General features: G+C 44.7%; 1 protein-coding gene and 1 non-coding gene across 3 annotated transcripts in view; both read left to right on the forward strand.

The window, feature by feature from the left end:
• The window catches only part of SCFD2 (sec1 family domain containing 2), a 359,971-nt gene that overhangs the window by 238,558 nt on the left and 94,256 nt on the right, over positions 1–27,157 (forward strand). The window lies entirely within an intron of this gene.
• Positions 25,106–25,177, forward strand: TRNAA-GGC (transfer RNA alanine (anticodon GGC)). Its single transcript has one exon. It is a non-coding gene; the product is annotated as a tRNA-Ala (tRNA).

Here is a 27,157-nt window from a genome sequence, read left to right on the forward strand (position 1 = left end):
TCCAAGTATATGGTTCATCTTTATTACTATGTTTTTCTATACTTACTCTTTGAAAATTACCTTAAATATAGTGAGTTTGCTTAATGAGAAACTGAGGTAACAAACAATAGACCCTATAATAGCTGGACTTTGTGATATAGTTCCTCTTCTCCCTCCTGACTTGCTGGCTCTTGGCTTGTTCTGCTAAATCATTAGCTTGTAATGTCTACTTTTTATTCAAAACATCTGCCACCCAGTACTACACCAGTAAAATCGGCTAGTGAATGCGATAAGCTCAGAGAAAAAATAGTCCCATTTCCCTAATAGCAGGGAACGCTGAGTTATGCTACTTTTTGGAGACCAGGGATCCCCCACCCCAACCATTTTCTTTATTGTCCACTCACCGACCGTCTGCACTGAAACGTGCTATGTAGGAAATATTTTTTTAAAAGGTGCGTTTAACTGTATTTTGAGAATTGAGTTAAATCCTACCAAACACCTGGATCATTTAACACACATTTATTAATCTCCTACTGTGTGTTTGGCATTGTGCTAGGATTAGTGGAGTGGGTAAGACAGTCCTCCCCGGACATCGTGGGGAGACCAAGGGATCCCTGATGCAGGTGATCTGCACTCTAATCCAGGGCTGAACACACAACAGGGCTGAGATGGGGGAGAGTGTGGTGCCTCTGAGGTGCTTGATAAATGCTGCATGAGTTGAATCCAAGGCCTTTTTAAGGAACTGGAAGCACCTTTGAGTATTGCAAAGCCAGGCTGCAAACAGTGTCTTGGATTACAGGAGAGAATAGTTGGTCTAATAATGTTACATACCACACTGAAAAAACGTTCATTTGGGGCAAGGCAAGGAAGGAACGCTTGGATTTTAGGTGTGGCCAGTTAAAATCAGAGACTCTTGACTATAATCCCTTTCTGACCTACCCTCCCCAGCCCCACCCAGCGTGGGCCAATGACACTGACTTATCAAAAACTCTGAAACTTTCTTCTCCAGATTTTTATGAAAGTTGTTCCTTCTGCCTGGTACAGTCACGGCCACTCTGTGTCCAGACCAACTCCTTCCTCCTCCTGGAGGCGCCTCCTCTCTCTCTTAGCGCTCCGTGCTCCCCACTGCTAGCACCTGTCACACCGTGATGTAACCTCGCTCACCTGCTTACCTGCCCGTCTGCCCTCCACAACTGGGAGCTGCATGGGGAAGGGTGCCTGTCTGTTTCCTCCAGGGCCTTGTACTTGCTTGGCACTTCGAGGCTTAATAAAGATGTGTTGCTCAAACTAGTTAATTAATTTCCAGTGGTTCTCTGGTACTGTGTCGCTGTACATGACATCAGAAAACCAGATTTTCTTTAGTTGACCCTTTTTATTTTGTGCTGGAAGAAGAGACAAACCCTTCTCATCTAGATGAAAGGAACAGAAACTCCTCACTGCATAGATTGCAAGCGTGTCCTTTCCTTCCGTGGTAAACATGGGAAGTCTCCTGGAGTATAGGAAAGTTGTTTTTTTCTTAATAAAATGGAAGATATACAGTCTAGGATCTTCCCTTGAGCCTGTTTACTCATTTATAAACCAGGGGTTGGGCCTGATGGTCTCAGAGGACCTTACAGCAAAAGTTGTTCTAGGAAGCCACACCGTAAATACTATAAAACCATCTTTTTACTGCCAACATTTCACATAATGTTTATTAAGATTTTGTAAAATGCTCATGAGGCATTTAGAAGACAAAGTGAAGAGGTTGCCCCTCCAACCGCCTCTAGCACACAAAACCTAAATGATTTTTGTTGACTAAATGGAGAAAAAACACAGTGAAGGAAAACCTAGTAGTTAAATGAGAAACTTATTTACTGTTGATGGGATTTTCAAGAAAGAAAGGCAGAATTGTCTGCAAGGGCAGAAGTGGACAATTGTTGTGAAAATGTGTTACTCAAACAGTGCCATTATTTATTTACCTGGGAAATGGCCCATGAATCCACAGTGGAAAACCTGTATAGTAAGAGAATTAGGCCACAAAACTAGAGTATCTGTACTTACAGGCCAGAGCTTGATCAATGCCATGAACTTACGATTTCAAAGGCTTTTTGAAATTTGGTCACAAGGAGTCCCAGAAAAGTACAGGAAGGTATAAGGAAGAATAGTCCATTCTAAAAAGATTCCTTTCCTTGGTTCTATGGGGTGGTTGTCCTGAGGGAGGGAGCAGCTTCTAACAGTTTTCCAGCACGGACTGCAGATGTGTCCGTTGTCCTCAAGGCCGCCGTTCGGACTGGGCGCGGGAGCCCTGTAACAGCCTAAGTGTGGTGGCGTTCAGTCTAGTGGGGCCCCTTCCTGTCATAAATAAGATTACTTTCATTTCACTTGTGGAGTGTGCTATTCCTCAGAGTAATGAATTTCCTCTGTGCCTTTGAGCACATAAACATGGTTTTCATTAGCTTTCTCTCAAAAAAAAAAAAAAAAAAAGCAGGGGACAGCGAGGTGGAAGGAGAGAGAATCTGAGCAAAATTAATAGATGTCAATTAACTCCCTAAACGCAGAAGGAATTTTTGTGAGCAGCTCCCGAAAGGCATTAGTTTGGCTCTTCGAAGAAGCTGCAAAAATTCAGTGGGGCAGAAAGGAGTACCAGTTTTATTGTACATGAACAAAGAAACAAAAAGAAAGAGAGAGAGTGTTCTTTTTTTAACCTTGTTTTAAGAACTGTATCAAAAAGTCTATCGGAGTGGTCCCTGGCCAGACAAATAGCCCTGGGTGCTTCTGGAAACTGAAGCCCACCACAGAGGACAACCTCCACGACCACGGTCACAGCTCAGTCTGCAGCCACCGCCTTTGCCTTTGCCTTTGCCGTGTGTGTGTGTGTGTGTGTGTGTGTGTGTGTGTGTGTGTGTGTGTGTGTGTGGTTTTATGCTAATAAGATATCCCAACCTTTCTCAATTTCAAACTAACCCCGTTGAGATTTAAGTCATGCAGTTCATAGTATAAACTACGCAGTTGTTCAATTTTATGGTTTGATCTCTCATCAAGGAGTGATTCATCATAACATGGCTGGACCTTTCTTGTTGACGGTGCATAGTTGAGCCTGAAAGCCATTTTAGGATCCATTGACCTTTTGACTTCTACCAGGATCATTGTTGCTGTTATTTTTGGAAATTTGAGGGCAGAGAGTGGAGGCATGGGTGTTCTCAAATCATCCCCGTGAAGGAGTTAAGTCATTTAAAAAAAAAAAAGAAAGCCTACAATTGATTTTCAGAATTACTTATTCTCAATGGAAAAATCCCCAGATTTGTCTTTCCAGAATCTTTTTCTCTCCCCTAAAATCAACGTCTGTTTCAGCTCCCAATTCATAGTGTATTATGTGCTGATTTTTACCTCCAGAGAGGAAGAAATATGCTCTGAAAGCATCAAGGAATTGAAATTCCGGGTCACAGGCTGTCACTGAAAATTCACTGCAGGCAAACTTTAACCCAGATAAAGAAGCTTGATGCATTTCCCAGTGAGGTGTCATCAGCCCAGTTTTGACCTTCTGGATAGGTGTTCTCATTACAGTTAGAAGGACAGCTGGTTTCCATTTGAAATGAGGAGGATGGAGCTGTTTAAGGAACCAGCGCCTCTCCTGGGTGAAGGCTGCTTTGCTGAAATGTGTACAACACGCAGCAAGGAACCTTAGAAACAAGCTTCCATTTCGCTTAGCTGTGGCACAGGAAATTATTTCTGGCTTGTTGTTGGGAATGAAGAGAGCACTGCATATTAAAAATTCCCCGTAGTTGTTTAATATTTACTCGCTAGTGTGCTAGTCCCTAATCAAGTCCTTCTCCTCCGTAAATCATGTCAACTCTGTCACTGTTTTGATTGGAAGCATGAATTGTAACATTGAAAATCTCCCAGGACAGTAAACCTCTGCAGCTGTGGAAGGCTGGAGCTATTTACTGGGATTATTAAAGGAACCTGCATGACTTCTTGGGGGGAGAAAAGCTAAGATGGAGTGAAATTCATAAGGTGCAGAGGGATTTAAAATGAACATTCTATCATGAGCACAGCCTCATAACAATATCCTCTTAGAAACAGATACAGTATAATAACGGTTCGGTGAATTGACACACATAATATTCTGTTGTCTTTTTTGCTTTTTCAGAAGGAAAAATAGAGTCCAAATGTGAATATGAAAGTAGACATACTTAATGCTTTAGAACAGTGTTTGAAATGAATAGTTTTTCAAGGTCCTCTGTGGAAACAAATGTCACCTTTATTTCCTGAAGGCCTTTTGAAGGGTTTGCCATTAATGCTTTTATGGCCTTAATGCTCCTTAGAACAAAAGAAGTGGGGACGTTTTACATTGTCATTATCTAAAGATGTGGCTAACTAGCCTGCTGTTTGGGGACCTGAGAAATGTCCTCGGAGTACAAAGGATGTGTTGGAGGGGCTGGATCCCAACAAATGGAAAAAAGAACAGAGGGAACTGAAAACTCATGCTTAGGAGCTGAGACCAACGCCATGCCTAAGATAAATCTTTTCCAGGATGTTTCTTTGTTCACTGTTCATTCCTTTATTCAGTCATTTATCCCTTTAAGAAATGTTTATTGAGCATCTACACTGAACCCAGAACTATGCTGGGGACTGGGAGGTCTAATTTAAAGGCAACTTGCCCCCAAGGACAGAACTTCCTGCCAAGAATGTTCTGTCCTCATCACTGCAGTGGAAGAAGCAGCTGGACCTCCAGTTCAGCCTTGATGTTCAGCAGAGCTCAGTGTGTCTGCATCTAAAAGCACAAACCTGTTTGTCTAGCTGTTGTTCTTTTAATTGCCAGCATCTTCGCTGTTGTGTAAAAGCCATTATTCATTTTAAAGGCAACCTTCTAATTGGACATAAATCTCTGTTGCATCTGGAAGAAGCAGTACAAGGCCCTAAGAAACAGTTTATAGAAAATATTTATAAGTCATTTGAAGAAAATAACTGCAAATTTGGCCTAATTCCAAAGTTAACTGTCAAGGGTAAACATCATAAGATCCTGCTAAGCTATAGAAGTGTAGTGAATGTATTTTCTTTGGGGCAAAAGCAGGATAATTAGGGATGAAACTTCTGAAATATTAACTCAGTGAAGCAAATGCAGGACTTCTGGGGACTCTCAGTAATCATGTGGGAGGCTGGACACTGTGGGAGATACAAGGTAGGCTAGATGGTCTCCAGCCTAATCTAGGGCAGGAAATGAAACTTAAGCCCTTGACTTAGAGGGTGATGTGCTCCAAGCTATCAGTGCAGCCCCAGAAAGTACAGGGAGCACCAGCTCCTGGAGGCCAGAAGGCCAATGAAATGTTGGGGCCTTGGGAAAGTTACAAGAAGCGAGACTGAAAGCATGCACAGAGCCATCCTGTGTTCCCACCTGGAATGTATGTGCCATTCCTGGCCTTGTTCCTCAAGAAAAATAGTTTAGAATTGGGCAAGTTTCAGAGAATGATAAAGGGGAGCAAAGGTGATGGTCAGAGAGGAAAAAACAAAAAGGTTGAGATTCTTCAGTCTGTAGAAATGGAGGTTGAGACTAGTTGTGTCTATAAAAGAAGGTTATGTACAAGGTCAGCGCTAATGCTCAGTATTACTAGCAGCAGGAGAGAGCCATAGCGATGGGGAAGCCTGGAGCAAGACATTTCCTCTCTTCAGGCTCCAGTTTCTTCTTTTGTAATCCACCTTCCAAAGTGTATTCAGTAGCATACCTGGCCTACAAGGTGCTTACTGAGAAAGTTATTCTTTGGCCAAGTAAATTTGAAAATCCATACCATAACTTCTTCCAGGAGATTCACCATTTGTATTTGATATTAAAAGCTCTCAGAAGGCCATCCTTAAGGAAAACCTCTTTGATTTTTGTGGCTCTTAAGCAGTATTTCCCAAACTCTTAGGCCGTAGAACCGTTTGTTCATATAATGCCTATGAGGACTTTTGAAAGTGCTTTTTGTTGGGGAGAGGGTATAGGTCAGTGGTAGAGCAAGTGCTCAGCATGCATGAGGTCCTGGGTTCAGTCCCCAGTGCCCAACATTTAAAAAGAAAATAAATAGATAAACCTAATTACCACACACACACCCCCACACAGGTTAATTTTTAAAAAAAGAAAAAGAAAGAAAGGAAATGCTTTGGGAAGACTGGACTCCAAAATCTTTAAGGTTCCTGGAAGAAAGTTAGTCCCAGACAGAGGAAGTGCTTCCTGACAATGTGAAACTTATTACTTCTAGAGCTGATACAAGAAGAAAATCATAATTTGCAAGAAGCAGGAGTTTATAGCCACTTATGGACGATGGCAGGTTTGTCAAAGGTCATTGGGAGGTGAGGTTCAGAGTACAAAGGAAAACCATTCTAATCCATGCTGCGCTTCTGGGAGCTGCTACTGAGACCCAGGCCTTCGCATCAGGACTTAGATTGCTGCATCAGGACGTGACAGGCGCCATCAAATGAGAAAGTATGTAGAGGCAGCTCATTTAAATTTTGGCTAAATCAAGCAGGTCTTTCTGCCTCATAATGAAATTATAGGCAATTGGAAAACACTTCTCTTGGACTTTTTGGCCTGTCACATTCCATTATTTAAAATTTTGAGTTCATGTCCATTAAGACGCTATCATTTGTTTTCTGTAGCCTGTCTCCAAAAACCTGGCTAATCATCCAGGTTCAACGGTTTTGTAGACTTGTTTGCATGTGTTTTTTTCCCCTAGAAACCTTTTGCTATTTTGAAAAATGTTTTATGCACGTCTCCCCCCTGGAGCTGCTGGCCCACTTTTCCTCGTTTCCCTACCTTTCCCACCTCTCTGAGCATGTGTATATAGCCGCAGTGTCCTTCCAACATTATAAAATGTCTTCCTGTTATTTATTGGACTTTAGGGAGAGCAAATGAAAATGACAGATTGAAAAACTAAGGCTGCGAATAGCTTCCTTGCTTTCCAACACGTTTGAGCCTCTGATCCTTTTCCTTCATCTTCCCCATTGTGCTGGACTTTCTCCACTGCCCACTCCTCTCTACCCTGCTTCATGTCGGGGGTGGGAAGGGAAAGGTCATCCTGTGTGGACTGCACCCACGGGCTCCCTTGCCCTGTGGCTTCTGGCCGGGATCGGCTAATGGAGAGGCACCAGCTGGAGGTTGTAGGAGGTCTGGACACTGCTTCCTTCCCTTCCTCTTCAGACCTGCGCGTGGCCTCTGTTGTTACTAGCCCCAGAGTCCTCCACCTCCATTTGTTAGTTTTTCTAAGCCCCGCCCACATCTTAGTAAATAGCCCTTTTATTAAACTCTCCCCCAAATTACCCATTGAGTGTGTCATCTATTTCCTGCAGACTCTGACTAACGTACCCACCCTCCTGTAACCTTCTCTGTCTTTTTTGCTGTCTCGCCAATAGCACCACTGTTCAGTAGAGCCCAGCTCAGGTTTGCCTTCTTCAGGAAGCTTCTCCATTCCACATGAATCTCTTCTTGAGATCTCCTCGCCCTTACACCCTGCCCCACTCAGCAGCACCTAAAAACACTCTCTTGTGCCGACCTAACTGCTCTGAGACTGATGCTCTTCATGCTCAGAGCTGAAGTCTTGTCAGGGTGCCGGAAGGGGGCTAATGAGTGAGGGTTTCCAGTTGGCAACCTGACTGGCTACTGCTCGCTAGTTATCAGACTTTGACAGAGTGCTTCCAGGCACTATGAAGCAGATTATAGAATTAGCAGGTGGGGACTCTTATTATCTCCATCTTACAAACACAGACGCTGATGCAGAGAAGTTAGGTAGCTTGCCCCAGGACACACCAACTGTAAATTCTGAGCTAGAATTTGAACCTAAGCAGTCTAGCTCCAGAGTCCATGCTCTTACCACTACAGTAAGCCACCTCTCGCAAGTATTTTTTTAAGTTTTTGAATTACTAATTATCATTTAAAATTCAGACTTCACATGACAATCTACATTTCTAGTGCCTCTTGGAAAAAATGGACTATCTGGCTATTGGGACCCAGAGGCCATGGCAACCATGGGCCAGAGGTAAGAAGGGGCTGCCGTGTTCAGGTGTGGGTGGCTCTCCAGCTCGTGAGGGTCTCTGCTCAGCCTGGGCCTGCCTTCCTGCTCTTTCCCATCCTTTGGAGCATTGGGTCTGGGACTCCAGAATGAGTGATTTTTATGTGTAGCCTTTTAGAAACCATCCCCATGCCTTTGGTTATTTCCCACACGAACTCCTGTTAAGCAGCTAGATAAGGTTTGAGGAGGGTGGAGTACATACTGTATACTCCTCTCACCCCTCGCTCACAGTGGGTGGTACCTGAGAAACACCTGTGGATTGGAAGAAACGACTTGCTCATGTTCAATAAGTTAACTAAGTAAGGTGGCTTTGGAAACTCGGTGCAGACATGGGAGGCATCCTTGCACTTGGGTTGGGTTTAATCTCTTAGAACAGTTTGCCTGTAAAGGCTCACAAAAATCTATCCGATTCCTAAAACATAGCTGCTGTGGGCGGTGTTGCTACTGGTCCCAGCGAGAGGAGGGTCTGCGTCACCTCCAGGCCCCCTGCTGTGAGGTCTGTAGAGAAAACAGCCACCGCTTGAGAGGGTTGTAGGAGAGGGGAGAGCCTGCCCTGGGGTGGAGCGAGAAGGTGAAGGGGGGTTTCAGAGCAGAAGTTGAAACTACGGAGGAACTTGTTGCTGAGTGGACATGAGTTCCAGAAGGCATAGACGTTTGGAAGTTGGGCAGGGAAATGGAGGCAGAGTAGGGCTGTGCAGAGCCATACTGGGAACAAGAGTGATGAGGAATGACTGGGAACCTTGGGTGGCAGATATGAAAAGAGGGTGCAGGATCTGTTGGGGTTAGTCCTAGGGGTCTCCAAGGCTGTTGTGGTGGTGGGGCCATGGGTGTTGAAGGAAAGGCGAGGGTAGGGGAGGGAAAGGTTTTGCTAGGGGCACACACAGCTCCGGGCCCCCTCTTCTTCCTCTTTTCTCCTGGAGTGGGGGGTGGGGGGAAGGGCATGATCCAGGTGTTCACCGCTAGCTCAAAGGCGGTGTGGCCATCGTCCCTGTGGAGATCACAGCAGACTGCCCTGTTGGGGATGATGCCTTTTACATTTGTGAATGCACATAAAATGCAGACAATTTCAGCAGAACCTGGATACTACTATAAAGCACAAGCTAAGAAGCTTGCTTCAGTCATGTTAAGAGCACATAAGTAAGTCTTTGTTTTTCCCAATGTGATACCCTTCACATCTCTTTGATTGCAGGTTTTATTATTCCATCTTAGTGTACTTTGACTCTTCTTTATGAGACAAAAGGACTTCAAGAAATTGATGCCAATCTAAGAAAATGAATCATCTTTCCTTAGACAGAGGGCTGGTGGATTGTAATAGAGTAATTGACACACCTACTGATGAAGGACTATGAGGAGGCTCTGGTGCCTGCAGCTGCCTCTTCTGTTTAATGTGTGTTGGTGGGGGTTGAGGGGGGTGGGGTGCTCACAAACTCCTCCTTGTAGCTGGAAAAAGTGGTTGAGGGTGCAGCATTGGCCAAGACTTGGGGCTCCAGGTCCCAGCTGAGTAGAGTCAGATACCTGACCTCCATAAGGCGGGCCAGGGGCTTTCCTGACAGTAGAGATCAGCTATGGAGGGTGCGTCTTATTCACACCGCTTGGGACTCCATGGAGAAATACAGGATTTGCAGATCTCGGCAGAATCTATTGCCTTGGCCTCCACGGATTTAGGGAGTGCAGTCATGACCAAAGTTGAATAGAAATCCCCATCTCTCCCAAGAGTGGTGAGTTTTCAACAGGAAAAAAATGGATATATAAGACTTAAAAATACTTCCTGGCAGTGAGCAGTTTCCCTGACTCTACCCGCCTCATTCCCGGTGGTGCATGTCCTGTCCTTGGGGATTTAGGCAGGGGAATCACCCTGGAAAATTTCTAGGCTGTCCCCAACAGAATAAGCAAGGGTTGAACCTTCCTGCCACTCTGTCCCCCCCTTTGGCCTGTCTGTCTGTCCCCAACCACACTTGGCATACGATCAGTGCTCTCAACTTCCAACTCTACCACTTACTAGTTAGTTGTGTGACCTTGGGCAAGTTACTTAACCTCTCTGCGCCTTAGTTCCTTTGTCAAAAGGAATCATAATGCTACCCATCTTGTAGGGTTGTTTTAGGAACTAAATGAATTGTAAACAACATCTGGCATGTAATGAGGGTAAATTAGTGTCAGTTATAGGACATATTTTGATGACAATGACAGTGGGTTTCTGCCGAGCCACAAGGTCACCTTTATACAAGGTAGAACCAGGTTGGCGTCATACCTCTCTGGCAAGCAGATGTCGGTGACTGAAGGCAGCCTGACCTGGCCTCTGCATGGCACTTGTTTATGTCTTCTTTCCATGCTCTCCAGCCTTCTGGAGCTGAGACACCCACTGGATTGGACAGCTCCAGACAAGAGTGAGCCTGAATCAGACCCCAGAGGTCTCCATCACTGACCACATGTCGTGTGTATGTTGTTATTCTGTTTCCTTTGTGGCTCAGGGATGGACACCTAAGTACTGCTTCTTTTTATGGAAGGCTCTGACTAGCATATTGGCTGATTAAAAGGAAGGCCTCGTAGAGCATTCATTTTGAAGAGCATAGTAATACTTAAGAAGCAGCACTATTTCAGGCATTTATTACAGACTGTTTATTTCCTAAAATAAGGAGGGCAAGCTTTTCGTTTACTTCCTCCTAATGAGAATTCCTCCAGAGTCTGAAGGCTGTTGTTGTGTCGTTCCCCGCCTCCCCCACATCACAGCCTACCCCGTCCAAGGAGCAGAGGACCAGTGCCATCGTTAAAGTTGTCATTTAGGGAACTAAATGACAGCTCGGTGGTAGAGCACGTGCTTAGCATGCATGAGGTCCTGGATTCAAGCCCCAGTACCTCCATTTAAAAAAAGAAAAAAATATATATATATACACACACATATACACATAAACAAATAAGCCTAATTACCCACCCCCAAAAAATAATTAAAAGAAAAAGAAATTTTTTTAAGTTGTAATTTAACTTGAGTAGGAATCCTCTTCCACTCTGCCCTTAGAATTGTAGCAAGCTGCCTTTGCTGAGCAAGTGTATCTAAAAAGTTTTAATATATTTCAAATCCTATCACCAATTCCTCTCTCCTCTGGGAGGTATTCCCTCACCCCCATCCTGTTACGTAAAATATTTGGTCCTCTGTGCTACTTCTGTGCTGGGACATACCTTTATTATGTACTTTCATTATTGTACTTATTACACTACTTTAACATTTGGTGACTATTTAATAGTGCCCACTGTGTGCTCAGCACAGGGCTAGACTCTGAAGATCTAATCACAAATCAGGCTCCAGAACAGTGTTGTCTAATAGAATTTCCAGTGATGATGGAAATGTTCTGTATCTGTACTGTCCATACTGTCCACCACAGTAGATGCTGTCCACACGTGGCTATGGAGCACTCGAAGTGTAGTGAGTGCAACTGAGGAGCTAAATGTGTAATTTCATTCATTTATATTTACATTTAAATAATTATATGTAACTAATGACTACTGTAGTGAACAGCACCGCTCTAGAACATATGCCTCAGAAGGACAGAGAACTTTCTCTTTTGTTTACCACTGTCCTCCCAGCATCAAGAACAATGCCTCGCAGGTGATGTGAAGGAGAGAAAGAAGGGATGGGGGAGGGAGGGAAGGGTGGAGGGACAAGATGTTTGTTTTTGTAGAGATTAGATATAGGAGGAACCTATTATTTATGCATTTGTTTACAGATCTTTAAGTCCAGAGGCAAGGACTGTCTTTCCTTTGTCTATACCCTTAGACTCATTATCTGGAGCCATATTGAGGCCATAGAAAGTGCTCAAGAAATGTCAGTTGGATTGAATCAGATGCTGAAGAAAGGCAAGATTGCTGTTGGTGATGATAGTGACTGTCATAGTGGGTGTTGCTGTGAACAGGAGGAAAGCCACACTGCCTGGCGCTCTGTCACACAAGCAGTGCTGGTGCTGTCCAGTTGTCACATCCCTTCCAGGCTTTCTAAGCCCAGGAGGCAAATCCACCTTCTCTGTCATGTCCTTACCTCTGGCTCCCTGCTTGATGGGGAAATCCAGCTATGTACCACCTAAAGCTTTTATGGAGAGAAAAGGAGCAGTGATAATTCTTTGTTATTCTACCCTCAAGCTCCTCCCCATCTTGCCCTTAACCAGGGAAACCTCACAAGTGGCCTGTTTTGGTGCCTGCCCTGCCCTGAGGCCTCCTCTGTTGTACCGAGTCATCCTGGCCTCCTCTTCCCCTTCTTCCCTTCTTGACACCCATGACTGAGCTGTCAGGTTATCCCATGATCTCATTAACTGCAAGACTACTTTCTGGCGTATCCTGGAGAGAACATGGGCTTCGGAGTTAGTCCCCTTAGATTCAGTCTTACCTTTACAGCTCACTACTTACGTGAACTTAGGCCAATTACAAAACTCTTAGACCCTCAGTTTTCTCATCTGTAAAATGGCATAATCATGAATCTCTCATAGATTTATTCATTTATTTATTTATATTTTATTTATTTATGTTTTTAGTGGAGGTACTGGGGATTGAACCCAGGACGTTGTGCATGCTAAGCATGCATTCTACCACTGAGCTCTACCCACCCACCCTCATAAATTTACTATGAAGATTAAGTCAAACAGTGTATGTAAACTATCTAGCTCAATACGTGGTGCTCAATAAATGTTAGCTCTCTTCCCTCTATGAATAGAACTATATACACATATTTCTAAATACATAAATACATGTGAATTTAAAGTCAATTTTGGGTGTTCAAGTTTTAATTACATTTCAGCTTTTTGTAGTGTCTTATAGAACTGTTTCTCTATCAAAAGATTAGATTACTAAAATAACAGCTTCACTGGTTTACTCATCATCTGGAAAAGTAGTTTGTTTTAGTTACTGTAATACAGATGAACAAGGTCCTAGAGCAGCAGAGTAGAAACCTCTTTTGCAAGTCAGTAAAAGTCAATTTTTCATCTTTTTTCTCCATTGCAAATCAGGCAAACCACCTAATTAAGCAAAATAAACAGAGAAAGAGGAATAAAATGGTGGAAAAACAATTCAGTAAAAGGCAGGAAAGTAGGCTGTCCTTCGTGTAAACTCATCAGAGTGATTAGGGTGGATTCCCGTTCCTCTGTGCGCTCTTTTGACTGTCTTGGTGGAAACGACAACAATTTACACACATAAATGATCACCAGAGAGCAGCCCTTTGAGGGAGACAGCCACGGTTCTCCACGGCTACCACGTGTGCCCTCCCCAAAAAGAGCCTGAACACTAAACAACTCTTTAGCAGACTTGATCCTTGAGAAGGAAGACACACCATGCTACACACCACAGTTAGCTTCTGCAAGATTGTATTTGAGGAGTATCACAAGTGCTAGTTTGTGTGTGTGTGTGTTTACAAAGAAAGGAGCCATGTCATAGCATTTACTGTAACACTTAATGCCTTGTTCTTAATTAATGAGTGTAATTCTAGGAGAATTCTAGAACCTTCTAGATCAACATTAGATGGGCTCATTAATTCTAGTCTCAGTTCTGCCATCAACCAGCCGCATGACCTTGGACAGGTTCTTGAGGCTTTAGTTTCCTCACCTGTCAACTGAGGAGGCAGGGAGTTTGTTCTGCTGTGTGTTCTCTCATATTATGTATGTCTGTGACACTATAGTATAGTTACTCAGTATGCAGACAGTTGGAATTGTGTTTGTTCAACACATGGGAAAATTAGTATAAACTACCTGAAGATTCTTTTTTACAGTGTTTTAAACTGATACAGTGTAGCTTGTTGGACAACTTCAGCCTTGGGGTCAAAATGCAGTTTAGATGTTAAAGTCAGTTCATGGGCACAGGAAATAAAGGATGGAGAATTATGTTCACCTTTCCCTTTTCTATTGTTCCTGGGACCTTAATGTACTGCAAAGTTTATTCACACACAAAGAAGTATTAAATTCCCACTATGGGCTAAACAGGATGTCAAGCCCTGGGCATTTAAGATGAGAGCACAGTCCTCAAGGGGTCAAAGGCCAGAGCAGGAAGTCAACAAAGTGCCCTGGGGGCCCAGCACCACCTGCTGGCTGTGAGGTCAGGGACAGTCTCCTGGAGGAGCGCAGTCTGAGGACAGGGTCCTGTGCTCCAGGTGGACGGGGAGCCAAGTAGGTGGAGGACGCCGCATATTCATGCTCGGGGCACTACAGTTTGCTAGGTGTGCTCTGAACGTGTACCTGTGTGTGTGTGTGTGTGTGACAGGAGGCGTGACAGTCACAAAAGGCCTTGTCAGAGTGAGAGGTTTATTTTGGAAGCAGCGTGGAGCTGCTGAAGGTTTTGAACTAGATTCTTGGCCTGATTAGATTCTTAAGTCCTCCTTAACTCTTCTTTTTAGCACTTCTGCACTTTGATTTTTAGCACCTTCAGAATGCAACTCAAGGGAAAACATTACCTCTTCATGGACAGGATCTAGAATTCTCTTTCACTCTGTGTGCAGTTTTATTAAATTTTAGAGCTATTGCCCCGATCTTGCCAATGTAAAGACAGTCAGTGAGAATATGATTCCACATGCATATTTTTTTGCCTATTTTAGGACGTGAGGAAATATATATTGCTCAGCAAACCTATGTTAGTGGTTCCTATGTTAGTATAAGGGTCCTGCTACAACCAGTTGCCTTTCCCATGAAGTGACCCTTCCTTTCCCCACCAGCATGAATCTGCCAGCACTGCTCAAATGCCGCTGACGGCCAGAACCAGAGGCAGCAGCCTGGCCGGGAAGATGGGCCAGGATCCTGGGTGTTGTGATGTTTGTGATGCTCCTGGAACTTCAAGACTCAGGATTCCACTTTTGGTTCCCCTTGCCCCTCCATGCACAGTCTGGCTGGGCTTCTAACCTGTCCTCCAGTGGGACAGGGTCACTCAGATTTCTTAGCAGCCACACAGGTGGTGTGACTGGGAAACGTGGATAATCGGGGACTGTGTCCCTGCTACAGGAGCCACTTCCACTCAGCTCCAGCCGGCATTTGCTGAACTGGAAGGTTGGCCCGATGCTGCACGATCTCATTTTTCAAGAGAGGATGGACATCCCCATTTCATGTATATGAAATTGTTGGATTTTTTTAGATATGAGAGGCAACAATCTGTCTGTGAGCTCTGACAGAACTCAAGTGTCTATCACCTGACTGCCTAGTAAGTATTCCAGCTGTGATCCTCTTCTGGCCTCTTCTTTGACTCCTTTTTAGCCAATGGTATTCTCTTAGATGACTTCAGAGAAGTCATAGGTAACCCAAGAGCAACATTGTAGGAGCAGACATGACACCTAAGGCAGAATGTCAAAAGGACAAGAATATGCAACGGAGACTCTTCTGATTTTAGACGGCAACATAATAAATTCAGAGGTCACTGTATTTCTGGTGACTTAGGTAAGACAAATTTCCCTTTTGCTATACATGTGAGGGGCTTAGAAGCAAAAACTGGTATTACTTCAGTGCTCCCCTTAGTATCCAAATGCCAGGTTCATCATAAAATTTCTCCTGGAGTCTTTGGCATCAGCGTTCTTTGGTTTGCACAGGGGAAAGCCAGGTACAACAGATTAGGGGATCTGCCTAACAACTGGGATGAGGGGAACAAATGAAGACATATAAAGCAGCTGTTCTCAGCCAGCACCTTCTGCAAAGTATGACTTCCCTTACAGAGAGAGAGGGAGGATTTTTAATTTTCCTATCATCTGAGTATGCCGAACTTTAAAAAAATAAACATGCGTTCCACTCTGTCAGACATTTGCAGGCACTGCAAAATGTCCCCTCTCTGGAGAGAAATCATGGTGCCTGGTTTGCCACATAGCCCTTGCACATCTTTGGGCTTCTCTGGAGTGAGTCAAAACCAGTGACTGGTGGTCGAGGTAGCACACCATTAACAATGTGGTTGTTTAGCACAATGTGTGTGGGAGCAGTTGGTACAAACTCAGATTAAGATCTTTTCAGTGGCTCAGCTGTGTTCAAAACTTAATAAGATCTTGGGTCCATGGAAAGCTTCCTGGAAGAGGTGACATCGAAACAGAACTCGATGGATGCGTAGGAATTAGGCAGCTGAAGAGGACAGAGAAAAGAATGTTCTGGGTAGCAGGAATAGCATAGGCAAAGGCCCTTTGAGGGAAGAAAGTTCAGAACTGGCCTTGACTTGAATGCAATTAGAGAGCTGTGAGGAGTAAAGCTTTGTGGGTGAGCAAGGGGCCGGCCACGACGGGCTTCAGTCAGGCCACAGAGTTCACCCGAGGCTTACCCCCTTCCCTCTGAGTAGGACAGAGCACGGTGTTACAGCACGCAGTAGGGGCAGGCAGGGGCAACATGGCCTCTTCCACATTATAACACAGTGTTCCTCCACGGTCCAGAGAGAAAAGTGTTTTGTGACCATCACACACAAGTCTGTATAGGAAGGCAGCTGTGCCAAGTACAGAATGTTAAGTCTTAGTTCTATTTGTTCTTACAAATATTTCATCAAGGTTGAAACCAAAACAAAGAAAACTAAAGGCCCCCTCTCAAGAGTAGACCTCCCTCAGTTCCTTCAGACTGGCGTCACCTCCCCCTTCCTGGCCACTGTGGTAATGCTCTGCCTCTGGCCAGGAGGAATAGAATTATCCTGCAACTGATGAGAATTATTAAATGAAGTACAAACAAATTAACTCATTTTGGAATTGTAGTAATTCATACTAATAATGGACTAAAATTTTCTTTGTTCTTTGAAATAAGGGGTTCAAAACAATTAAAATAATGTAAACAAGGATATAGGGCACAGGTGTTGAGATGCTGATTAATGTTGTCTGTTAATTCATTAAAGCAGGTCCTCAAGGATTTTGTCAGCTCCAAAGGGTCATCTTACCCTTTGAAAGCAATAATCATTCAGTTCTTTAAAAATTGATTTCATGATTATTGCCCCTTTGTTGCTAATTCAAGCTATCCTCAAATTAAATTTCAGAAGGGAGCTGTAGAAGGTATATATATGGTTGAATTTACAGAAGAGGATAAGGTGATTTTTGCCCAAGATGAGGACGTGCTTCAGCCTTATGATTCAGGGACTGTTGAAATGGGTTACAATGCCTGGAATGTGTTTAGGCTAAAAAGTATTTAATAGCATCCCATGTCATTATTATTATTACTCAAAGACATTTCAAATAGTATTTTGAAACATCACTCTAGATTTTCATTTATTACAGAATCAAAGATAAATGCCCAGTACATTTGAGACTGCGTTGCTCTGTATCAGCAATGATTGAGCATCTGTCTCCTTTTTGTGGAATCCAGCCAGAAAGGAATTCCTGACTGTGATACTGTGATTTATAATAACAAGTATATAGATTTGCCCTTCAGCCCCATTTCTGGCACAGAGTTCCTAACTCCCTTGGAATTTCTTAAGTGGTAAGAACCACAAAGGCATCTTTTGTTATGTTAATGAGGTGACTTTTGGACCCGAGGCAAGGATAGGGACTGGTAGACAGGAAGCCAACCAAGTGATTAGTGGGTTGGAAATTTCAGTCCTACCCTGCAACCTCTGGAAGGGGAGAGGGGCTGGAAGTTGAATCAATTACCGATGGCCAATGATTTATTTAATCAATCAAGACTACATAATAAAGCCTCCATAAAAGCACACCAGGATGGGGTTTAGAGGACTTCCGGGTTGGTAAACACGTGGAGGTACTGAGAGTGGTACTCCTGGAGAGGATACGGACATTCCCCACCCTTTCCCCTATACCTTAGGCTATGTACTTCCATCTGCTATTCCTGCGTTACTTCCTTTTGTAATAAACCAGTAATCTAGTAAGTAAAATATTTATCTGAGTCCTGTGAGCCTCTCTAGCAACTTAATCAAACCCAACGAGTGGGTCATGGGAACCTCTGATTTACAGCCAGTTGGTCAGAAGTACAGGTAACACCCTAGACTGGCGACTAGAGTCTGAAGTCCAAGTAGGGGGGCATTGGAACCGCCAGTCTGTAGCGCGTTTGCCAGAAGCACAGGTAACAATAGCCTGAAGTGTGTGGTGTCTGAAGGGGAAGGGGGGCAGTCTTGTAGTACTGAACCCTCAACCTGTGGGATCTGATGCCATCTCCAGGTAGATAGAGTCAGAATTGAGTTGAATTGTAGGACACCCAGCTGGTGTCCAAGAATTGTTGGTTGCTATGGGGAGGCCCCTCCCCCATGTTGGAAACTGGGTCTCAGAGCACCCATCAGACTGACTGAAGAAGGGTGGGTCCACACCTGGTTATCTCGTTGGCTGAGGATGAGGGGGTGGCACTAGGAAAGCTGAGATAGTGCTTTTGAAATTAACATTCCCTTTCATTTTCATGAATATGGGAATATGCATTTGAGAATGAATAAAGGGGATTTAATCTCTTATCACTGAGAGACTCTAGTAGCTGAGTGTGATTTTAGCCATGGTAACTACATCTTTCTCACGACATTAAGTGCTCAGAGGGACACCCCACAGATAAGTTGTGTTTTTTTTTTTTGTCCTGAAATAAAACTAGCCTGGCTTCCATTTTCCCATTGTTTGCTGACATTACAGTACTTTACATCCCCTGTGAGACCTTAGGCCTGTCTGCCTTACTCCACACCGCGGCCCCACAGTGCATGGCATACAGTAGGCCCAAACATCTGATGAATGACTGCTGAGATTTTCTCTCTCCCGTGTTAAATGTTTTCTGATGATCCTAGCCCTCGCTAGTAACAGTAGCTTTCCTCGTGCTCTAGTCCCAGTTTCTCTACCAACTAGCAGTGTGACCTGGCTGGATAAACAGTCTCTCTGGATCCTAATTTATTCATCTGAAAAATGAAGGGGATAGGTTTCATCAGCTCAAAAGTCCCGTGGATTTATACCAATATTCTACCAGGTGTTTGAAAGAATTAGATCATCTAAGAAGGAAGAATACAAGGATAATAATATTGTTACTACTTTTGGTTAACAGTCAGGCCAAGGCACAAACTTAACTTTTAATAATGCCTCTTTTGAAAAGAGAATTTACCAGCATCCCAAATCCCAGAATCTAAGAGCTGCCAGGGATCCAGGCATGGAAAACCTTCTGGGCAAAGACTCTCTCCCGAAATAGTTGAGCTTTGGCAGTAATTCCTTACCTGACTATCTATACCGGTTGCATCACAGGAACCTCTGGGTCTCTTTTTGCTTAAGGCCTGTTTCCCAGGGAGGTGAAGGGGCCTCTTTTCCCCAGGCCTGAGCTCTGGGGTTGGCCTCTTTGACCCTTTGCCATTCCCAAGGCCAAGGGGAAAATGAAAAAGCGTCTCGGAGAGTCTCTCATTGCAGCTAGACTGGTATGTCTGCCTTTGTTGCCTACTCCAGGGCTCCTTCCCCCAGTTGTACTCCACATGGGCCCCACATAAGCAGGAGGCTAGTCTCTCCACACCTGTTCCCGGGATGGACAGGAGAACACACCACAAAAGGCTTTTCACCTTTTTATTCCTGCCACAAAAAATTCCTATTGCCCCTACCACCAGGGCCCACCTGTGTATTCTGAAGCTCTTTTATGCCTTGACCTAACTCTCAACAGCCCTTGGGGGTTGAGTGGGAAGAGGGGAGCCTGGAGCCACCTTCAAAAACTATGGCACCACCAATATGGCACCAACAATAACAAATTGCAGTACACAGGGCAGGACCCATGAGGAAGGCTCCAGAGTGAGCGCAGAGGGACACACTCCTAGATATGATAGGTCCAGCACTGCAGCATGGACCAAGGCGTCCTTGGTCTGGGGGAAGAAGGTCCTGGTCCCCATAGCTGGCCTACAGTCACACATGCCCCTGAAGCAGGATAAAGGTGTGACACTGAAATATGTCTGGTGACACTGCTGTTCTGAGTTTCTTGGATAGACAGATGCAACCAAGCGCTCAAGCTGGGTTTTGAAAAATGATCTGATAATGCTTCCCATGAGTCGCTTTTCCAGTAGAAGCCCTGGAATGCAGCCTTATCGTCTCCTTGTCTCGGGCTGAGTTTTTGTCCCAGATGCTGACCCTGCTCCTTCCTCACACGAGGAGGTTTGCTTGATTGGGAAGAGTAATGGAGGCCGACAGCCTAATTTGTTCTTGGCAGGAGCCACACTCTGCATTGCTGTGGGGATCAGGAGAATCGTAAATAATTCACGGGGTTCTGGTGTGCTGAGATGAGATGGACCATATTTGCCATAATTTCATTTTGTTCTCCCTCTTCTCACTCCAAGCCCTGTGCACCCCATAGCTGCTCAGCCCCCAAGCCAGCATCTCCCCTTTGATTCCTTAGGAGAGGGCAGGGTGGGCTCTCTCCAAGTGAACATGAAACACATTGAGCTGGTATGTGAAGATGCTGTGATGCAGAAACTAGGACATCTTGAAAGCTGAAACATAAAACAGCCTTTTAAAAAGGGAAAATAACTCCAATGTGTTTCCAATATGCTCCGCACAGGAAACGGGCTGGAGGCTCCAGTGATGCTCGGGGAGTCAGCTCCAGCTGGAGGGCTTTATCATTGCTCTGTCATCATCTGTGCATCAGATCCCCAAGATCTTTCTGCTCTGGCTCCAGGAGACAGTGGGTACTAAAGGCTAGAGAGCTTGGAATGTCAGCGTGGCCTTGTGGGTCCCTCTGTCTCTTTCAGAATTTAAAAATTCAAATAATTAGCCTGCTCCCTGTCTGACTCAGAATTGTGAATGTTTGAGCAAGTGCCTCGGGGATCCAAAGTGACCTTCTGTTTGGGCTCTACTCTCTCTTACCCAAAGATGGGGGAAGAAGGCGACTCAAAGGCAATACCAAGACTTCAGTCACCTGGTTCACGCTGTTTAGGCACAGGGCGGTGGTGGCTAAATGCGACCAGAGTGCCGCTCTGTCTAGATCTGGGGTGTAGAGAGATCCCAGCTTCATGTCCTTACTGCCATCAGCAGGTCCAGCCCTCCTCTCTGCCACCCCCAGGGCCTCACGGCCAGCCTCCGACTCTCCTGTTTTACTGGGTTCTAGGGCAGGGGACTTGGGGCAGCTTCAGGTGGCACGTGTGGGAGACAGCCCGGCAGTGGAACGGGCAGGGAACACCGCGTGATCCGCTGACATCCGCCCTCCCTACTTCAGACTTAGGCTTTCTCAGACCCCTCCCCTCCACCCTTCTCCCTCGGGCACACGCTCTCTCTTTGCCCCTCTCCTTGGAGGCAGAATTCAGAGAGGTGTTAGTTCCTCAGAGTGGGAGATACTTGCCAGTTTTCAACAAAGTTTTACTGGAAAAGGTGTGAGGGAGATGAAAGATTTGGGGATTATCTGTGAACTTTATTTCCCTTTCTGTTTTACAGAAACCAGGCAGGATGCTGATTAAGTAACTCAGTCACTCAGTTCCTGCCTTTAAGACACAGAATCTAGAAGAGGGAACACAAGTGAACCCCGTAGTTACGTATCAGTTTTCAGCTTTTCTTACAATAGGTATTATTAGAGGCAAAGCAACTTCTTCTCCAGCAGCAGATGGTGGTGGTGTCATGAACACCACAGCTACTAAGCTTTCTTTATTTTGATGATGATGATGATAAATATGCTTCATGAGATTGTGCAGAGACTTTCATCCTTTCTTCGCGTTAATGAGTGAGTTCACCGCATTCTCAGCAGTGAGGGCAGAAACGACGTCAGTCTACGTGGCTCTGTGGAATTTCACAGGCAGACAGGACTTCACAGGGTGGTGCACCTGCAGAGTGGGCAGGGGGAAATGGGGGTGGGGGGTGCTCTGGAGACAGAGTGCAGCCCCACCACCAGGGCACGAGGCTGTCTGATGTCACTCCCCTCTCAGAGAGATCCCTGTGTCAGATGCGCAAGGTGATCCTCAAGCTCTTCTCAGAACATTGGCTCTCGCAGACTATCCTCTACCTTGACAGATAAGGACACTGATTACCTCACTTGCCCGAGGTCAGTAGTAGCAGAGCCGGAGGGAGAATCTGGTTCGCTCGCTCCAAGTCCCCTATTCTTTCCACTTCTCTCTCTCGTAATTTCCGGATGGTCAGAGGCACCGTAAGATATTAACGAAATGTTAGGGCTTTGCAGAAAAGTAAAGTAACAAAGCAATGTGGAGGGAAAAAAAGAGATCCTCTAAGTTTGATCATGATCCATCCAAAATGTGCCCATACCTGGGCTCCCTCAGGTACACTCAGTGGGAATCCGCAGCCCTCAGGGTATTTGTCATCCCTCCCCAGCCATTCAGGGGAGCCACTAGCCTAAGGGTGCCCCCTGACCTGGAGTGACCTCCAGTGCTACCTGCTCTACACCCAGCTGTCCAGAGCCTGCCAGCCTCGGAACAGCGAGGACAGATCAGGGCGCTGGAAGGCACACCTGCGCCCTCAGCCCCCTCACCACGGCGCTGCCAGTTTGGGCCACAGATCTTCTTTTTGACAGCCCCCAAGAATCTCCCCCACTTCCTCTGCCTCCAGCTCTATTTTTCGAGGGTGTTTGTTGTCAAGTACAAAGCCCCCTATGAATAATTTTAGCGTCAAGAGAAAAGTACCCATCCTAGAGAGTTTAAGTGATGTCAGTTAATTTTATGGCCATTTCTACCATTGCAGTTTGGAAATTTGGGTGGAAATCCAGCAAGATTGCCCACTTGTCCCCGGCCTGTGCAGCATGGCATTTTGTTTTCACCAAACCACCCGTTTGTACCAGCCCCTTGCAACCATCTCTGTTTCTGCAGTTGCCTTGAGGCCGTTATTTTGAGGAGAGAAACAGCATATGTAAAAAATTACACAAAGCCTATAAACACACTTGAGGCCAAAACACAGAGCTGCTTTTAGACATGCATTGAGCCACCAAAATTATTTTGATGATTTAGTTGCAACATATAAATAAAAGACACAATTAAAGAAAAGAAACATACTTAAGAAAAATACACACACACTTTTTAAGGCTGCTTGGGGAAATGTATCCACTGTACAGACATGTACATTTTTTAAGTTCATACCCTGCCTCATTCCAGAAGGATATGAGATAGCTTCAGGACAAATACTGGCAGATAGAACCATCTGAACTCAACATTTTTATGCCAGAATGACTTCCTACCAGCTCAGGACTCTTATTTCCACAGCTTCAACTCCACCTCAGGTTCCAGAACCGGAGAGAATTAAACAGACGTCCCTCACTTGGCAGTTGGGTGGAAAAAAGCCAGGTGACCTTGAGGCTGGTTCTGCTCAGATGTGAGGAAGTAGTAATCAGGCTCTTAATCTGTTTCTGATGATCAGCTCCTCTCCCCTGGTCGTAACCAAAGTTTTATCTCTGGGTGCCAGTCTTGTTCTCCAAGGCTGAGGTCATCCTCAAAAACCTGTGTGGTTTTCCCGGTGCTCCAGGCTCAGGGACCTTCCATCCTGTCCCTAGTCTTCTTGCTGGTAGGAGCTCTTCACTGGAACCCTGACCCCAGAGGGTCTCCCCTTGAGCCCCAATGTGTCCTCCAAAGGGAAAGGGAAAGAATGTAGACTCTGAAATTAGCTAATCTGGGAATGAATCCAGAATCTGCCTTTTGCTGTCCTCAAAACCTTGATGACTTACTTAGCTTCAGTTTCCTTATCTTGAAATGGGAGGAACAGTAGTACCAATCCCAGAGGTTCTGGTGAGGATGAAATGACATAACACCCACAACACGGACACATGAGTATTTAATGCACAGGTGCCATTGTCACTGCACTTGCCTCTCCCTAAGCACACTGGACAGCAACCATGTATCTAATGATTTAACTCAACCTGAATCTCCTATATTGTATTGCCTATAAACAAGCTTTCCTGTGGGCCAGATCTACTCAGCCCCCAGAATGCCCTCCAGTACCCTGTGCCAGGCCTCCCTCCCTCCTCTAGCCCATACCCCACCCCTAGTCAGCAGGACATCCCGACTCTGCACACCAGGGGCCTGCCTTGCATTGGTCCCCTGTGGCCACGTCTGCTCCTGGCTCACATGCGTGCATGTGTCCAGGCCCTCCCACACTCTCCCTGCCACCTCAGCCCTGTTCTGAAGTAAAGATAGAACTAATGCTTAAGAGTTAAAACATTGGGCATTTTCTTCAAGATCACTGTATGTCTTTTGTTGGAAAAACCAACCCTTTCGGTATTTCATGACTTTTACCATTTCTTTTTTCATTCATTCCAAAAATAGTAGCTACAGGATGAACAAGACAGACCCAGTGCCTGCCCTCAGTCTGCTTACTGTGTAGTAAGGGAATTGCATAAGGGGCAGTAGAGTGTATATTGGTCAATATGTATTAAAGGTCCTGTTTAACTTTGTAATTTACGTAGTTCTTCGACTCAGGCAAGTTGCTTAACCCATCTGTGCCTCATTTTCTTCATCTGAAAACTGGAATAATGATAGCTTCTACCAACAGTTTGACAAGCAGCTGCAGCTCTCCCCTCTGCTGGACTCCTCAGTTCAGTACACAAACTGCACAACTGTCTGGAGAGCCCTGAATTTGATCATTCATTTTCAATAATTAAAACAGGGCTGGTCCATTTAAGTGCATAAGTTGTTATTATTTGTAGTGATAAAACTGACAAAACACATTGGGCGTACAGGGCTCGCTGTCATTCAGGGCCTTGTATAGATCTGCAGCAGCTTTGTCTCTTTAGAAACAGTGGCAGTCATCCTCACAGATGTAAGAATACAGCTTTCTTATTAACTATCACCGGTTGCTCCTTCAGGTAGGCTGTCTCTGAGTTTTGACCCCTGCTTCAGCACGCCTTCTCAGAGGATAATAAGTGGGCATGGCAAGTTTTCCTGCTGCAGCTGACTACTGTCTGTGAGATGCATCAAGAGATTATCTGAGGGTGTGTGGATGAATGATAGATTACTTGGAGGCTATTTATAAATGCAGCAATAATGAGGAAAAGTTGAAAGAGGAATGAAAGATGAGAGGGAGGGAGGGGGCTGATGCCAGAATGTTAACCGTAAAGATGGAGGAGGGACGTCAGAGAAGGAAAACGTAAAGGGAGGTGAGGAAACCACCAGCAGAGAGGGCAGGGAGGGGGCATCGAGGGTGAGGGGAAGGAGGGTGCAGAGAAAGAGGAGTCATTGTCCACCAACAATCAGGCCAAATTTTGAATAAACAAAATGCTTCAGGAGGATTGGGAAGAAAATAGAATAAAAGAAATGGGAAAAGAGTGGGTGGGGGTGTAGCTCCGTGGTAGAGCGCATGCTTGGCATGCATGAGGTTCTGGGTTCAATCCCCAGTACCTCCGTTAAGGGCAGGGTAGAAGAGAGAAAAGAAATGGAGAGAGTGGGGATGAATATAATTCAATGAAGAAATGGAAAACACAGATTACATCTATTTTATATAAACAAAGGAGCAAATGTTTTTTCTGATAGAAATTATTGAGCTCTGAAGTCACCACTGTAAGCATTCCATCATTGTTTTATCCTTTTTTTTTTTTACGTTATATTTGAAATAGACATACTAGGGAAGCTTATAGCATATCTTTATCATAGGTTGAACTCCTCAGTTACAGCATTCAAGTGCTGAGATAATATGATATAATGTAACACAATATAATATAATATAATACTATAAAGGAAATTATAGTGTGGGTAAAGACAGAACTGAAGTTACACTGCCAGTAAGACTGTTTACATCACTTCTTAGTGTGCTCTATCAGTAGTGGCATATCTGTCTCATAACCTCCCCTTTAGATAAACAGGTGGGTATAACATGGTTTTTATTTCTCCAAAAGAGATTAAAGGACTAACCAAATAATCCATAAATCGTTCGCAGAACTAGGAACGTGATCAGTTTTCCTGTTCTGTTCTTACAATGATGATCGTCTTCCAGAAGCAAGTGAGCCTAGGGCCTGGACACACTCAAGTGACAGTCCAGGCTCCCTGGTGTGTTCACTTTATTAACTGGAACAGCTAACTCGGCCTCTCTGAAATTCCATTTCCTCCCCCTGTAAAACGGGGATACTGCTACTTTTCCTCCAGGATTATTAGAACTATTAGAGAGAAAGTACATAAAGCATTTGGAACAAGTAGATGTCAATAAATTTTAACTATTATTATTTTCCTGCAACAGAAACTAGTGATGTACGTCTTTATAGTCAAGAAAAAGCATCACTGCATTAGCAAGAAAAGGGGGGAACAGGGAGGCAAGATTAAGTCAAGGAAGAGAAGGAAAATCATCACATGAAAAGCATGCTGGAGTCAAAGTCTCATGTAGTAAAGGGAAATGTATTCTTCTGTTGCCTCTGGGTCAGTGTACCTAAATGGACATGAGTACAGAAATGGAATAACTTTAGCCACAGACGTCATGAAATGCTATTAAAATGGGGGTTCAGCATCCCTCCAAAGATGTCTTAATCTATATCTTCAGGTTAAGGTAAGAGATAAGGAGAAATGGAACTATAAAACCAAGTGCTATATAGGTTGAAGCTTGATTTTTTTGGTGTTGAAAAACCTGAGAATTAGCAGCAGTCATTCCCTCCTGGACTCTATCGTCTGAACTTAAATCCTCACGAGAGCCCCAGATCACATAGGCCTCCTAAATCATGTAACTAGTACACTGGGTAAGACTGGCTCATGAGGTCAGATCATAAAGCAATCTTATTTCATTTCTCAGTGTTACTTTAAATTTTTCAGTGGGGTCTAGTTCTTCCCCTGTCTTTGGTTGAATATTTGGGCAAGTCCATAACTTTTCTGGTCACCCTTAGGAAATACAAGCAGTCTCAGTTTAGTCATTTATACATCTAACCCCGTGTAATATCAAGACTTCAAGCTTGATTTAAAGTTAAGGCATTCTCTCTCTCCCAGCTTCTGGCTGCTACAGTTGAAGAAGGGAGGTGTGACCAGCTGCCTCTCCCTTCCCTCATGTAAGTTTCCTCCTCCTCCTCCTCCTCCTCCCATAGCTGATCAGCTGCAGTTTCCAACCCCTGCAAGGTTAGAGAGATCGGAAAGGAGGGGGTGGGGGTGGTAGGAAAGCTCTTACCCTCCTGACACTGTAACGAGCTGGCATGACATTCTCTGGTCGTGGCAACTGTCTCAACCTGCTCTTTCTCTTACATGCACTTTGGTAGGGGCTTTTGAGATACCCACGTCCCTGGCGGACACCTGCGGTTCCTTCAATGTGGGGAAATGTTATGCCGGCTCTTCCAGCTGGTCTGTGGGATGAGAGAGAACTACATCGTGGTGTTTATTATTTTTATAGAAACAGGTAGTTGTGTGTGCCCCCA

This window comes from Camelus bactrianus, chromosome 2, assembly GCF_048773025.1.
Source record: "Camelus bactrianus isolate YW-2024 breed Bactrian camel chromosome 2, ASM4877302v1, whole genome shotgun sequence".
NCBI lineage: Eukaryota > Metazoa > Chordata > Mammalia > Artiodactyla > Camelidae > Camelus > Camelus bactrianus.